We start from the raw sequence: 16,597 nt of genomic DNA on the forward strand, positions 1-16,597 counted from the left end.
AGACCAAATGGGTCTTTTTATACAAACTCTGAATTCTATTGGTACCTGGTATTTTTATAAAGTAACAAATCATTTACCTTGAGCAGAAAAGGTCAGATATTTCATCAGCTATATTTAGTCCTGGCAAACATCTATAAATTAAAATAAAACTGTTTAACAAAAAATGATAAGCCCTATGAGTGTCTACCATTAACCAAATTAAATAAATACCCTCGTCACAATTTAAGTTTGAAGACTGACACGATTATGTTTCCAGTAATAGGAGAAAAACTACTAACTTTTGAACACAAAGCACTTTACATACTATGACGCACTGAATCCCACATGACCTCTTAAGATGTTCCGGAACAGAGTAACTCTGAGGGTGCATATAACCCACCGTCAAATACTTCAGATCTCTGGGTTCTGGGAACAGTAGCTGTAAGAACGCGAGGCACACCTGTGCCTCTGGGAGGGTTAAGAACAGAGGCCATCAAACCCAAAATGAGCTTCATGAGAGACTTTTCAAAGAAATATTTATGTGAAACTTAAGTTTGAGTCCTGAACTAACTACACAACTCTTAGCTTTTGTGTTAGTTTTAATAAAAACTACTGTCAATTCCTTATCACCTATCTATATCAATTGACAATTAAGCCAAATTATCCATTTTTTATTCGTCCACATTGTCGTGGGCAAAGTGTTAACCCCCCTACCGAGGATCACTGGTTAACAAGAAATTCCAGCACTTGAACTCAACACTTGACACCACCGTACGATCAAGGAATAAACATTTAGCACCTACCCTGGGCAGGGTTCTATGCTAGGAGCGTCAAGGGATAGAGAGAAATATAATACAAGCTTTCTTGCTCTCAAGAAGTTTAGATGGAATTGGGAAATAAATGCAAAAATATCAGGTGGTATCTGAGAAATGCCTAGGCACAAATAATAAGTGCAAATAGGTTTAGCTGCAAAATTCAGTTTTAGCTGGAGGAACCAGGGATGTCACGGTGGATATGTTTTTTTTAACTGGACATTGGAAACTGGGTAGAATTTGTTTACACAACTGTCAGGAAAAGCTATTCCAAGTAACAAAGAAGCAAAGTATAAAAGCAAGAAAGCACAAGATACTTTTGGAGATAGTGAGTTGACAAATTCATCTGGAGCTAAGTTTTCATTTAAGAATTTAAGGGGCAATAAAGCAAGAAAAGTATACTGAGTTTTGACATGATAGGATTTAAAAGCAGACTAAAGATTTAGACCATATCTTCAGGCAGTGTATAAATTTTTTGGAAAGCAGTGTACTCAAGGAGGGCTTTAAGAAAATTCTGGAACAACAGTTCTTTCCTACTCAAAGATGCTTTTCATAGGATAAGGAATATAACTGTTAAACTATTCAGCACTATTTCCTAGAATATTGGAGAATTAGTTAATACCCAAAACATCCAAGTTCAAAGAGTCAGTATCCCTTAGAGCAAAGACTTAGTCTCATTTATACTTATAAATTAGGAAAACACACATTAATTTTTTCTTTAAGAAATGACTTTTATTAATTTTATGATATTTATTAATTTATTAATTTTTATTATGAAAGTAAAACAAAATGATAGTACAATTATAAAAATTAAGAAATAAAGAGCATAAAATCAGCCGTAATTCCACTACCCACCATTTACATTTGCCATATATTCTTCTTTGTTCTAAACATGTTTTTACAAAAATGGAATGGTACTACCCATTCTATTCTATAGTCTCCTCTCTCATTTAACCATATATGATGAGCACCTCTATATGAGATTATATATAATTCAAAACAGTATGTTTAAAGATTGCATACTATTGCATACTATTTCATTTTATCAGTGTAAGATAAAAGCCCTCTTATCTGATAAGACCCAGTAGTTGGTGAGTTAACTTTTTAAAAATTGGTCAATAAGATGATTTTTAAAATACATACACACATAACCTTAATATTTTATCTAACTTAAAACATACAAATGAATACATGTTTGATTTAAGGTCAAGATAGACTTTTTTGTTTCATTGAGGGCTTTTTGTGGATAGGACAGCTAGACTTCCAAGTCTTATTTTTTTCATATTTTCATAAACACATCATGATTTACCCTCAAGGAGTTTCTGAAACCAAGTCCCCCTAAGACCAAGTTCCCCTGACGAGTTTATGATTAACCTCTCTATCCAAAACTTTACTCCCTTTCTTGTCCCACCCCTGCTCCCTTTAGGATTGAGAAGTATCAAAGAAAAGGGGGGACTGAGACCAAGCAGGACCCTGTGGGGCCCTCCCAGTTACAAAAGCCCCTCCATGTCCCCCATTTCTTGTTTGTAGAAAAAGGCTTTAGTCTCCTAGGCCTTCCCTGGTTCCAAAAAGCAGACTCAAACAGTTACAAATTAGGGAAGTGAGGGAATGCAGAAACAAAGGAAAAGCAGTTAGGCAAGAAAAGTAATGATAGCTTAAACAATATTTCAGCAGTAAAACAGAGTACTAGTTCCTCTTCAAGGGATATACATAACAATCTGAAGCATATCTTTGAGTTTTTCTGCAGAAACTAAGACCCCCCCACCCAGTGGAGGATGGTGACTACATGCTAACAGGAAGGCAGACCCCAGACTGGTTGGAACCAGAAGGTTAATGATTAAGAATCCCGAAAAATCACCCTGTTACCTCACCACCAACCAATCAGAAGAAAGTCCACGAGCTGCAACCCTTGCCCCAAATGTTGGCCTTAAAAAACCCTTCCCTGAAAGCCATCGGGGAGTTCGGGTCTTTTGAACACGAGCTGCCTGTTTTCCTTGCTTGGCACCCTGCAAATAAACGCTGTACTTTCCTTCACCACAACCCGGTGTCAGTAGATTGGCTTTGCTGTGCAGCGGGCGAGCAGACCCAAGTTCGGTTCGGTAACATTTCCATTTTGGTTCCTCTAAAACAGAATAAGAACTTAAAGACATTTTCAAAACTGAGAGAAGTATTACAATTAATGTTTAAGATTTCCCCCAACCTTTTACAGTTGTGATACCCAATTAAGTGCTTTTGCAACAGCCTTTTTTTGAGGCCAAAGCATTTGATTTATTTTTCATAAAAATAAAGTGCTATGAAAAATGACAATGCTTACACTCTTATTTCATTGGTTTATGTAACATTTAAAACTGCAAAACCAATCTGGGGCAGTGAAGAGAGATCTTTGAAATGCCTGAGATAACTTCAGCAGAAGTGTCACAAAATAGAAATAAAGTGCTTTTTTTTTTTAGTATTATTTCTTGCATACCTGAGATCTTTACCTACTGCAGAGATAAACAAACACATTTTTGAAGTGCCTTGAATTATAAGTGTGTGAGCTTCTCAAGCTGACAGTGGTACTGAATAAGAGCTAACAAAACCCAGAATCCCTGTGGCAAATATTTTTCAGTTGCTTGACAATAGAGACATCAGTTCAATAATAAATAAGTAAAGACAATAGAAGGGCATTTGGTCTACTGAATAAGATAATCTAAATTACTTTTCTAGCAATAGAAAAACAATTGGGGAGCAGTCACAAAACAATGGCTAAATGATATAAAAAGACCATCTTAATTCAGTGTCCCTTTCCTTATAACATTATTAACCGATTTTCAATTTCCCCCTCTTTTGGATTATCCACCTTCTATGGGTTTACCTCTGGCGACAAGAATTATCCTGGATACCTCCGTTCAGTCTTAATAGCTAACCTGTAGTGAGTACTTAATCTGTGCAGGCACTAAATCAACAGTTTCACATGCATTATCTCATCTGAATATCAAACAGCCTTATATAGCTGGTGTTCCGGTAACTCCCACTTTACAAATCAGGAGAGAAGCACTATCTTGTTCCAGGTCACACACAAATAACCAGCGTAGCTGGGATTTGACCCTAGGTCAATCTGAGCAGTTTATGCTCTTAACCTCTGAACTTCTTTAAAAGGCTTTCTCTCTGTATTTTCAGGAATGCTAATTGATTGTTTTAATATTAGGTGAAAACAAATAATTAAGATCTAATTCGCTACAATAAACACTGTCACATGTTCCAAAGAAAAAAGTAGAACTATTGTTAAACTTAATTGCATCATCGCTCCCATTCTTTTTTTTTTTTTCCCTCCCTTTCTGAGATGAGTGCTGACAGTACCTTAGTGACTGTGACTTTCAAATTTGATTAGCATGGCACACGGGAAGCAGTACATTTTATATCACAACCCAGCATATGTAGACACACATGCACACACCACACACACATGCACACTTTATAAGTTTCACAAAACAATATCTTCATTACAGGTAATGCATTCTGGTATTTTCTATGTTATCTTATTTCGGCTTATGAAACCAGTGGTTATGACCCACTACATTAATCTCACAATTCACTAATGGTTTGAAAACTGCCATTTAAAAAAACACATTGCCTCAAATTATTAAGCGAGCAAACAATACTTCATAGAAAATGATTGTTACCCTGAATTCAGCTTATTTCTATCCAACATCTTGGCCACTGCAGTGATATTTTATTAAATCTTTTAGGAGTTTCTTTGCTAAGGTTGGCCACTTGGTCAAGGTTCAGGGAGAAGAAAATTCTTGCTTTACAGGCTTTGGGTCCAAATCAGTGCAAGTTGAGAAGGCAGTGGAAAGATGTTTATGCATTGATATAGAAAAAGTCCTTCATGTATTAAACAGTAGATCACATTAGCACCCCATTTATGTAACACGAATATCTGTTTATGTATCCCAAATTGTTAATAGTGACTCTCTCTTGACGATGAGATTGCTATAGCTTTTTCAGCGATTTTTCCCCCCCGATAGTACATAATTGCTGTAAAAAACAAAAACAAAGGTAAACAAAATTCAATTTGAAGGGGTAAAAAGCGTTTTAGTTCCGTGAGAGTCAGTATCTCTCCCACGCGCTGCCAGATTCATCGCGCCGGAAAATGTTAGGAACTGGAAAGGGCCTTAGGAGCACGTGATAACAACGGCGTAATTTGACCAGATTTGCACAACTGTTGCACGACAATAGTAAAATGATTGTTAACACAAAAATCTAACGTCTCCAAAATAAATTCTGATCGCCAGAGGCCGGTAAAGGCTAGATTTGGGGACAGCTGGACACAACGCAGGGCACTGGGAGAAAGGGATTTGTGGACAGGTGGCTCCGGATCTCGGCCCCATAGGTGCCCCTGCACTTCCCGCGGGCACAAAGCCCTAAATCCGACCTCCGCAGGCCGCCTCCTCCCCTGCCCCTGCCCAAGGCCTAGTCCGCGAGCCCCTCCGACCTGGGGCCCCCGACAGACGGGCAAGGCAGCCTGCGCGCCACCTCCACCCACGCCCCAGCCACCTCGATCCCGGCCCGGAGACGCCGGCCCCGCTCACGTAAGAGGGGCAGAAAGGGACTCGGGGTGAGGGGAAGCCAAGGACCTGCGAAGCGGGCGCTGGAGCCGGGCGAGCAGTCTACGCGTCCGTCTGGAGGAAGAAGTCTCCCCGCGAAAGAGGCGAGCAGGCCCCACCCCCGGCCGCGCGCTCGGGGCCCGAGATCTTCTCCTCTGCTGCGCGCCTCCCGGCCCCGCCCCTCCCGCGCTCGCCCCGCCCCCACTCCGCCCTGCGGCCGTTCTCACCTCGGTGGAGGCCGCCGTGATTCCTTCCCGGCCCGGGTGGAGGCCAAGGACCCAGGGAGTACGCTCCCTTCCTATTCCGGATCCACCACGACGCCCAGACCCCCGGGCTGTCCGGAGAGCCGCCCGCCGCCCGCGGAGCCAGAAATTGGAGCCACCGTCTCTCCCGCCAGTGCGGGAGGATAAGCAGAGCGAGAGCGTCACTCGCAGGACCCGGGTCCCGAATCACGACTCAGCCCACGTAGACGTCCACGGGGAATGTAGCGTTGCAGCCCTCATTAAGGTTTGACGTCAACGAAGGTGCGAAAACAGGGGCCCCTCTGACGCAGGAGCCACGGGACCGCCCCCTGCCCACCCCCGCCCCTGGTGGTTGGAGTACCCTTCCTCCCGCCGCGCTGTCCCGTCCCCACATCTTGAAAGGGAACACTTCCTCCAGGGTCAGGGCCCCAGTCCGGAGCTTGTGAAATCAAACGTGTTCCAACCCAAAAGACTAGGCTTATAACGCAGGATAGACATCAAGGTTTTAGCATTTGAGGGACCAAATAGAAATTGCTTGCCAATTCAAAGCCACGTAGGAACTGTAGAAAATGGAACTAAGAGAGCTAGTCTTTCGCGCTGTTTTCGTGTGTTTCCCGCGTGAGGTGCACCTAACAAAAGCTGCTGTTTAATGAGCGCTTACTTTGTGCTAGGCATCGTGTTTAAGGTTTACGTGTGTATTCTTGCAATGCATACTCAGGGCAACCCTTTATAGGACCTTAGGACGAATGCTATTATGACCCCCTTGGACAAATGAGAAAAGTGAGGTTTAAAGAAGTTAGGTATTCAGAGACCTGCATTGCATATGAAAGGGTGCCGAATATTGACCAGAATCTACTCAGTCATTTAATTATATGCTGTACCACTCACTACAAGTATAGTGGTGTGCAAAAACAGTTTTGTGTATAATGGATACAAACCTAAATCAATCACAGTACTGAATATACCATAATAATCTGTGATAAGGAAAATTATCATACCTAAAATGAGAGGACCTCCAGTTGGAGAGCTTATGTCTTACGTAAAAATAATCTTAACATGAGCTACTTTGCTCTTTGGCTCTTGCTGTAACTATCATTATGCTTTTTTGGAGAGCTTGTGACATTGTCCCCCTCCCCTTTTTTAAACCTATCCATTGCTTTGGCATCCGTAGTTTCCATTCTTTATGTAATTCTCAGCTCCTACCTCCCCCACTATATCTTTCCCCCTGTTACAACTTTCTCCCCCGCTTTAAATGAGGACTATTGCAACTGTTCGTTCGTCAACCCCTTTAGATTTTTTAAACACACCAAAAAGTACTGATTTCTTTTAAGTTAAGCCCTTTCCAAATCCCAACCTTGGAACGGATCAAAGAAAACGCATCACCCATTAACCCAGCCACCATGACATGATGTATTTCACAGATGCTAAGACACACATTTTTCACTCTTTAACATTTCTGAAATCGGGGTGCATTTTACAAACTGGCCTCAATATTGGCCAGGTGGCTATTATATTAACCTAGTTGTCCTTCCCTCCACACATAGAAACTTGAAAGTAGCTGTTCACATTGTCCTTATTTCAACTGAATTAAGTGCATTTTTTAATATAATAAAGCCCACAGCCCTCAGAGAAGGAAATTAACAGGAGGAGGAATTAAGGGGAGGGAGAGACACAGGAGTCTCTCAGACTTAAAGGGAATTTTTCTTAGAAAAAGAGGGAAGATTTTCTTAGAAAAAAGCTGTTCACATTGTCCTTATTTCAACTGAATTAAGTGCATTTTTTAATATAATAAAGCCCACAGCCCTCAGAGGAGGGAATTAACAGGAGGAGGAATTAAGGGGAGGGAGAGACACAGGAGTCTTTCAGACTTAAAGGGAGTTTTTCTTAGAAAAAGAGGGAAGATTTTTCCAAGACCAAAAAGAGATTTCTCAGCACTTACAAAAGAGAGAGATGGCACTGGCTACAAGCTATTAAACCGTGGGAGCCCTGAATTACTCACCAAGTACATTAGTTCTTAATGCACTTTGGAAACCTATATCTGAACAGTTAAATAGTAAGCCTAACATCCCCCCCCCAAAAAAGTGCAATTACATAGTTATTATTCCTGATGGTATGGTTAGTCAGTTACAACTGCTCTTAAGTTTTAGTCCAAACAAATCATTGAAGAAGGAAAATGAGTCTGGATGTTACCTGAAAACCATCCATTGAACTCTTCAGGATAGATCAAGAAAGTGCTGGCATCAAAACTTGAGGAATAGGATCTGCAGCTTGGAAAAAATCCTGGATTTGGTCATGGAGCACTTTTTGAAGGCTTGGTGCACCACCACCACTTTTGGTGGCACAAAAGACAGTACTGTGTGGTAAACCACAGCCATGAACAATTGATTCAAAAAGTGATTTAGAAAAGTTGGAAAGTGAAGAAATTTGGGGAACACCATAACTAATTTTACTTATATTTCCTTTTTTATGCATGCGCAAGATTGATACATAGTAGTCTGTATCTGAGTCTGAAACTCTTCTTTCACTAAGTATGAAATAAAAATACTAAGTTACAGGAAACCATTGCATGTTAGTTTGGTTGGCTGCATTTTTTTCCAACGTGACACTATCATGTAAAATTAGAGGAAGTGCTATCCTGCATCAGATTAGCAGTCCTTCCAGACCAGATTTCTGTCAAGTGGCAATGGGTGCATTTTCGACAGAGTTTAATTATCTTTAAGATGAAGCTCTAAAAGTTGTAATTTCCCCCCAATCCTTTATTAATCCACTACAGATCTAAACCCATACATTCAGCAAATATTTATTTAAAGGACCCTAGGAATCAAGGTTGGGATTATATGTCTCCCATTCCCTCCTCAGGGAGAAAAATGATCCTATGTGTATGTTATTTCATATTCTTTCTTCAAAGGAAGAATAAGAGCTTCTCTTTTATGTCCAGAAATCATTCCAATAATACCTGTATTTTGTGAACTGTGTAAGCTAACATTAGGCTAACGTCTTAAGTGAGAAGGCTATAGGGAAAACCTAGATCTCATTCCTGAGTCATAAAAGAATTTAGATTCCATAGGTTTAGAGTTTGGATTATATTTCCCCCAAGTTCTGTTATTGTGCCTATCTACCTATTCACAAGTCAGATCATTATGAAGGTCTTATCCATTAGCTTGGCATTTTACCTCCTTAAAGGGTATAATGTCATCTTTAAGGGAAAAGAATTCACGCATATGCCCCATTCAACTCACAATTTAAAAATTAATGAGAATGGTCACAAAATACCTCCATTCATTTTATCTTGTTCTTGATTCTTTCCTGTAAGATATTTCCCATCCTTGACAAAAATTTCATCTAAAAGAAGAAGGAAGGATGAGGAAAAGATAGTAGTGCTAATGTCTTCATCTTTCTGATTGTTGGAACAAGAGGTTCGTGAAAGGGAATGAAAGTTAAAGTATATAGCTTAAAGTTGCAGAGGTATATGGCGGACCGAGGTGAATGGCAGGGTAAATACGGGGAGGAGAGCACAGGGGGAGACAGTGCCCCAACCCCAGCCTTGTTCGAGTCAACTGCATAATGTCTAAAGTTGGCAAATCACTAAATAGCAATATAAGCCTATTTCTAACTAAGCGTACAGACGATCCACCAGAACTAAAGACCAAAAACATTTTTGCTAGTTGCTTCTGCTTGTCAGGAGTGGATGTAGACAAAGGCATGGCACCAGGGCAAGCGGCTACACTTTTAATATCATAACATTTTCCCCCAGATCAATTTAAAATTATGCACAGTGAGATTTAACATCTCTGTTCTAGTCTTCCCACCCTATTCTTCTTTCAGTCTAATCAGATCAACTCTATTCCACTTTTACAGTCTGTGGAAACACCTGTAATACACCTTCATACAAAGACAAAGCTGGGACATGTTTGGCATAGTTCGCAATAATTCTTGACCAGTTTTTACCATACTCTACTCCTTTCTCTTTTTTCTTTCTCTCCTTCCCCTCTTTTGCTTCCGCCTGCACATTTTTTCTTTTCCTTCCTTTTTTCTTGCTAGCAGAAACATAGGTTGTAGCCTTCAAAAACAGTGCTTTCAACTTCTGGTAATGATCAGGACCAAAAATGTCATTAACCTAACACTTGTTCCTTTCTTTTTTTTTAAATAAATTTATTTATTTTGGCTATTCATTGCTGCATGTTGGGTATTCATTGCTGCATGCGGGCTGTCTCTAGTTGTGGCGAGCAGGGACTACTCTTCACCGCGGTGCGTGGGCTTCTCTTTGCAGTGGCTTCTCTTGTTGCAGAGCACGGGTTCTAGGCATGCGGGCTTCAGTAGTTGCGGCACTTGGGCTCAGTAGTTGTGGCTCGACGGCTGTAGAACGCGGGCTTAGTAGTTGTGGTGCATGGGCTTAGCTGCTCTGTGGCATGTGGGATTTTCCCGGACCAGGGATCAAACTCGTGTCTCCTGCACTGGCAGGCGGATTCTTAACCACTGCAGCACCAGGGAAGTCCCCTTGTTCCTTTCTTTAGCTCAAAAATCATTGCAAAACTTATGTTCTCTGGAGTTTTAACTTTAAAAAACACAATAATTCCTATTGGCTTTCTGTATGATGAAGTCATCAATATGAGAACTATATTCTTGAGCCTTTTCCTCTAAGCTCCCAGATGTTTTCACTGGTTGACTTGCAACAATATTAGAAGTATTCCATTGGAATACAGTTGCTATAAGGAAGAATTTAGAGGCTGATGTGAATTCCATAGACCCTATTTTTTAAAAATTCAGTGGTGACATTTGATTATTTGGAAAGAGCTCCAGAATATATTAAGAGAAAAAAGCAAAGTATAATAATTTTGTGTTAGAGAAGGAGAACTAGGAGTATAAATATATACAGTAATTGTATTTTCACAAAGAAACTCAAATGAAACTCAGGAAATTAATAAAATCATTTATGGCAGAGCTGAGGTTGTGAGAAATGGGAAAGATGACAGTGAAGAGAGTGAAATTTTTCTCTGGTGCTTATTATGTTATAGTTTATGAGTTATCTGAATTTTTTTCTATGTGAAATATTAGCTAAATTAAAATTTAAACTAAAGTAAATTAGACAATGGAGAAATAGAGTTCTGTGATGGACTCTGGAACAGGAGCCCGACTCAAGAGGCTTCTGGAGAAGAGGGTGTAGGGATGAAAACTTTGGCATCCTTGGAAACACCATTTATGGGTATTTGCTCCTAAATGGACCTCAGAATCTCTTGTACATGACCATACAGTGAATAACAAACTGGAGTCAGAACTGGAGTCATTTTGGTGGTGGTGGTGGTGGTGGTGGTCATTGTTGTCATTGCTGTTGTTTTTCAGAAACTGAGGGGCTGCTTCCCCACCTGAACCTGAGACTGCCAGAACAACTTGTCCAGACCACCAGGGACCTGAGAGCAGAGAGAATATCTGCTGCCTGGCAGCGCTGCGTGGGGCTTTCCAGCATCAAAATAGACGAACCAGGGCTTCCCTGGTGGCGCAGTGGTTGAGAGTCCGCCTGCCGATGCAGGGGACACGGGTCCGTACCCCGGTCCAGGAAGATCCCACGTGCCGCGGAGCGGCTGGGCCCGTGAGCCATGGCCGCTGAGCCTGCGCGTCCGGAGCCTGTGCCCCGCAACGGGAAAGGCCACAACAGTGAGAGGCCCGCGTACTGCAAAAAAAAAAAATAAAATAAAAAAATAGATGAACCAGGGTACAGAGGACTTACCACCTTTCAAAAAGGATTTTGGCTCACTGTTGGAAAGGACCTTGCCGCAGATAGCATCACCCCAGCCCAGGAGTTCACTGCTGAAGAGGACTTAGCGTCCTCCTCAAGCTCTTACGCAGAATTACCCCTTGGACTCAACCCAGCTGTGTCCCTCCACACTTACAGCAGCCTCCCCTACTCCTCCCCTAAACGTCTCCGGGACCATTTACAGCAATATCACCCACGGGGTGTCTACCTTCCAGAGCTAGCAGCTTACTTCCCCCGGGATCCTGCTATAGTCTACCCTGCCTGGTAAACTGTAAGTAACAAACCTTTCAAACTTTTGCTAATTTTACTGATAGGTATGTTAGTGATCCATTGCCTGCTTGTTTGCCTCGTAAAATACTGTAATAATGTAGTTCCCTACTGTTATATTTATTTTATTATACTTCATTTTATTGTGGTAAGAACATTTAATGAGATCCACCCTCTTAACCGAGAGTCAGGTATACAATACTGCATTTTTATCTGTAGGCACAGTGTTGCACAGCAGGTTTCTAGAACGTGTTCATTTTTCGTATCTACTATGACTAAGGTATCATCCTTACCGCCAAGCCTCTAAGAAATGCTTGAGTGCCACAGGGTCAGTTGTATGAACTGTACTGTGTTATTTAATGTACTCCTAATTCTCTAGCATTTGGAGCCTGTGGACACTGGGAACCCGCTCTCCAGGATTAACTACATCCAAGAGATAACAAGCAACTTGCCCGCCAGCAAAACTTTGATATGCAAGCAAACCTATTCAGAGTCCATACCCCCTTGCCCAGGCGGATCCTTTTATCAGACCTCTGCAGTCCAGGACTCTATCCCCTGCCCTAATCACTGCAGGGCCAGGTGTGAGACTACTGGAGACCAACCTTATGGTCCAGGGTTCCTAGTAACTGTTCCAACTCTCCAATCATAGTTCCTGCTCTTGTTTATCTTGCCCATTCCCTCTGGAGAAAACCTCCAGAAAGGACCCTGCCCCCCCGTTCCCCTCTCTCTTCCCGCTGATCCTGCAGACTGTCTTCCCTGGTGGCCCTCCTGTTCCTAGGGGACTGTGAAATTAGTACAGGACTTCTTCCTCATCACAATTATTTTCGCTGCACGTGTGTCTTACTATTTATGCTCAAAACAAATCCAGGGGGCTTCCCTGGTGGCGCAGTGGTTGGGAGTCTGCCTGCCGATGCAGGGGACGCGGGCTCGTGCCCCGGTCCGGGAGGATCCCGCGTGCCGCGGAGCGGCTGGGCCCGTAGGCCATGGCCGCTGGGGCTGCGCGTCCGGAGCCTGTGCTCCGCGGCGGGAGAGGCCACAGCAGTGAGAGGCCCACGTATGCAAAACAAAAAAATTGAGTGTGAGTAGGTACAACCATTCTAGAAAACACAATGCAGTTTCCATAAAAAATAAAAAACAGAACTACCATATGATCCAGCAATCCCACTTCTGAGTGTATATCCAGAGGAAATGATATCTCACAAAGTCATGGCAGCATTATTTACAGTAGCCAAGACATGGAAACAACCTAAGTGTCCATCGATGGATGAATGGATAAGCAAAATGTGGTGCATAGATATATACAATAGAATATTATTCAGGGTTTAAAAAAAAGTGAGTACTGGGGCTTCCCTGGTGGCGCAGTGGTTGAGAGTCCACCTGCCGATGCAGGGGACATGGGTTTGTGCCCCGGTCCGGGAAGATCCCACATGCCGCGGAGCGGCTGGGCCCATGAGCCATGGCCGCTGAGCCTGCGCATCCGGAGCCTGTGCTCCGCAACGGGAGAGGCCACAACAGTGAGAGGCCCACGTACTGAAAAAAAAAAAAAAATGTAAGTACTGTTATTTGCTGCAACGTGGATGAACCTGAAGGATATTATGCTACGGAAATAAGCCAGACACAGAAAGGCAAACACTGTGTGATCTTACTTTTCCGTGGAATCTAAAAAAGTCTAGTTCATAGGAGCAGAGAGTAGAACAGTGGTTGCCAGAGGCTGAGGGTGGGAGAAATGGGGAGATGCTGGTCAAAGAGTACAACTCTGTCTCCTTGCATGGCCCTGGAATAAACCTTTCTCTGCTCCAAACTCTGACATTTCGGTTTGTTGGCCTCACTGTGCATCCGTCACACGAACTTGCACTAATAGTGAGTCACGGGGAGGTGTGTGTAGAGAAGCAAAGAAAGCCTGGGGGGCTTCCCTGGTGGCGCAGTGGTTGGGAGTCCGCCTGCCGATTCAGGGGACGCGGGTTCGTGCCCCGGTCCGGGGGGATCCTGCGTGCCGCGGAGCGGCTGAGCCCGTGGGCCATGGCCTCTGGGCCTGCGCGTCCAGAGCCTGTGCTCCGCAGCGGGAGAGGCCGCAGCAGTGAGAGGCCCGCGTACTGCAAAAAAAAAAAAAAAGAAGGGCTGGGAAGCTAAGGGGATGAGAGCAGATTCAGTGTGGCAACTACAATGCTGCAGGATGACAGTTCAGCAGGCCTCAAGCAATTGGTGGACCGTGGGCAGGGCACCTCGTGGACTGTGGGCATCTCGTGGGCCGTGGGCATCTGGTGGACCGTGGGCAGGGCACCTCGTGGACCGTGGGCAAGGCATCTCGTGGACTGTGGGCATCTGGTGGACCGTGGGCAGGGCACCTCGTGGACCGTGGGCATCTCGTGGACCGTGGGCAGGGCACCTCGTGGACCATGGGCATCTGGTGGACCGTAGGCAGGGTACCTCGTGGACCGCGGGCACCTGGTGGACCGCGGGCACCTGGCGAACCACGGGGAATTGGCAGGACTCTGGCAACTGACACACCGTAGTTCAACAGCAGGCTGTACTCTTTTTGCCCAAAGGGGTAGCTAATGATTTTTGGGTGAGTCTGCAGGTGCCAGACCCCCCCTCCCCCGACAGAGACCCCAAACTCAATTTCTTAGACCCCCAGGACTCAAAGAGGAGAAGGATACAGCCAGTCTCACAGGCAGACGCACCTCAGGCTAAGAGAGCCATTTGCAAAACAGTAAGGGGCATTTGAGCCTCCTTTGGAATTCAGTTGGCTTTTGAGTTTTTTCTTCTTAAAGAAACAGGGTGTCCCCAACAGGCTTTAAGGAGCTTCCCTAGGGATGAAATTTACCAAGGCCATCTTGGAGAGGCTTTGCAGTTGTTACTACTCTTGCCCCTTTGCTCCAGGTGGGAAATGAAGAGCGTACCCAGACCTTTAGGTCCCTGAGACCCGGAGAGTAGTCACACGCCATTTCAAGCATCAGAGATCTGAGCAAATGCTGGGAAACCTGGGAAATCATGGTGAAATGTGGTCACAAATCATGGTCTGGCAGGCGTGGAGCAGGGAGGCCAGAGGAACCTCAGAGAACCTCAGCATCTGAGCAGGATTGCGGTGCTGGGTACTGCCTGACCGCGGGCTACTGGCGAACCACCGCCCGAAGGAAGTTGCCTCTCAGAGTCCAGCAAATTCTGCAATCCATATTTAGAGCCAGCAGCATACAATTCCTCTTCACTTCCTAGCTACCGGCAGCCCAATCCTGTACTTGGGCTCAGGGCTCTTGGCGATCTTGGGGGAACCCTAAAGGGACCAAACTTTATCAGGAATCCCAAAGCTTAATTCCAGGGTTGAAAAAAGGCGAGTTGTGCTCTCTTTGACCAAGGAGTGAGTCCATTCTCATTCTTTGGGGGGCTATGTCCGTCCTAGTGCTCTGGCCTCTGGTAGACAGAGTCATCACGAAGCAGCAGGAGGGCAGTAGGTAAAAAAGGAATATGGTAATTCTTTTGGCTCTTTGGTCTTTTCCTACCCCGTGGGTCTTCTCTTAAAGGGGCAGAAGATCTCCAGCCAGGCTTAAAGGGCAGTTTAAGTTTGAGACACCGAGTTCAGCCTGGGAGAAGTGGAGGGCAGCGGGGTGTGTGTGTGTGCGTATGTGAGTGTGTGCACACGCGCGCGTACGCACGCACGCAGGTATTCATTCTACTCTCTCTCTGATGGGGACCCACCCAGTGGGAGCCACAGACTTTTGGAGTGACACTTAAGGCGTTCTGAAACTGAGCAGGACCCTGTGGGGCCCTCCAGGGTACAAAAGCCTTTCCAAGTCCCGCGTTCCCTGTTTGTAGAGAAAGGCTGGAGTCTCCTAGACTTTCCCTGATTTTCAAAGTGTAGATTCAAGGAGTTACTAATTAGGGAAGTGAAGGAATGTAAAAACAAAGGAAAAGCAGTCCAGAAACAAGTGTAGCAATAAAACAGAGTCCTAATTCCTCCTCGAGGGGCAGACATAGCAATCTGACACTTATCTGTGAGTTGTTCTGCAGGAACTAAGCCCCCCACCCAGGTGGAGGATGGTTATTATATGCTGAGACCCCAGACTGGTCGGAACCAGAAGGCTGATCATTGAGATTCCTGGAACACCACTCTTACCTCACCACCAACACGTCAGTCATGCACCCTGCAGCCATCATCCCAAATTTTGCCCTTAAAAACTTCCCTGAAAACCATTGGAGAGTTCGGGTCTTTTTTTTTTTTTTTTTTTTTTTTTGCGGTACGCGGGCCTCTCACCGCTGTGGCCTCTCCCGTTGCGGAGCACAGGCTCCGGACGCGCAGGCCCAGCGGCCATGGCTCACGGGCCCAGCCGCTCCGCGGCATGCGGGATCCCCCCAGACCGGGGCATGAACCCGGGTCCCCTGCATCGGCAGGCGGACTCCCAACCACTGCGCCACCAGGGAAGCCCGAGAGTTTGGGTCTTTTGATCACAAGCTGCCTGTCTCTTTGCTTCACCCTGCAATAAACCATTGTCTGCTCAAAAAAAAAAAAAAAAAAAAAAAAAGATGAGTATGTTCTGAGGGTCTAAAGTACAACATGGTGACTATAGTTAATACTGTATTTTGTTCTTTTTTGAAATTTATTTATTTTATTTATTTATTTTTGGCTGCATTTGGTCTTTGTTGCTGCGTGCAGGCTTTCTCTAGTTGCGACGAATGGGGGCTGCTCTGCGTTGCGGTGCATAGGCTTCTCATTGCGGTGGCTTCTCTTGTTGCGGAGCACAGACTCTAGGTGCGCGGCCTTCAGTAGTTGTGGCACGCGGGCTCAGTAGTTGTGGCACATGGGCTCTAGAGCGCAGGCTCAGTAGTTGTGGCACACGGGCTTTTTTGCTCCGTGGCATGTGGGATCTTCCCAGACCAGGGATTGAACCGTGTCCCCTGCATTGGCAGGTGGATTCTTAACCACTGTGCCACCAGGGAAGTCCCTGTATTTTGTTCTTGAAATTT

The 16,597-nt window shown here is 44.4% G+C and overlaps 1 long non-coding RNA gene across 1 annotated transcript; it reads right to left on the minus strand.

Annotated features, from left to right (window-relative positions):
* Positions 1 to 1,538: 1,538 nt before the first annotated feature.
* Positions 1,539 to 5,513, minus strand: LOC132521684 (uncharacterized). The gene is made up of 3 exons (XR_009540933.1): positions 5,408 to 5,513; positions 4,454 to 4,808; positions 1,539 to 2,913 (listed from the first exon to the last, which is right to left on the minus strand). It is a non-coding gene; the product is annotated as an uncharacterized LOC132521684 (long non-coding RNA).
* Between the last annotated feature and the right edge of the window lie 11,084 nt (positions 5,514 to 16,597).

Source organism: Lagenorhynchus albirostris, chromosome 6 (genome assembly GCF_949774975.1).
Source record: "Lagenorhynchus albirostris chromosome 6, mLagAlb1.1, whole genome shotgun sequence".
Lineage (NCBI taxonomy): Eukaryota > Metazoa > Chordata > Mammalia > Artiodactyla > Delphinidae > Lagenorhynchus > Lagenorhynchus albirostris.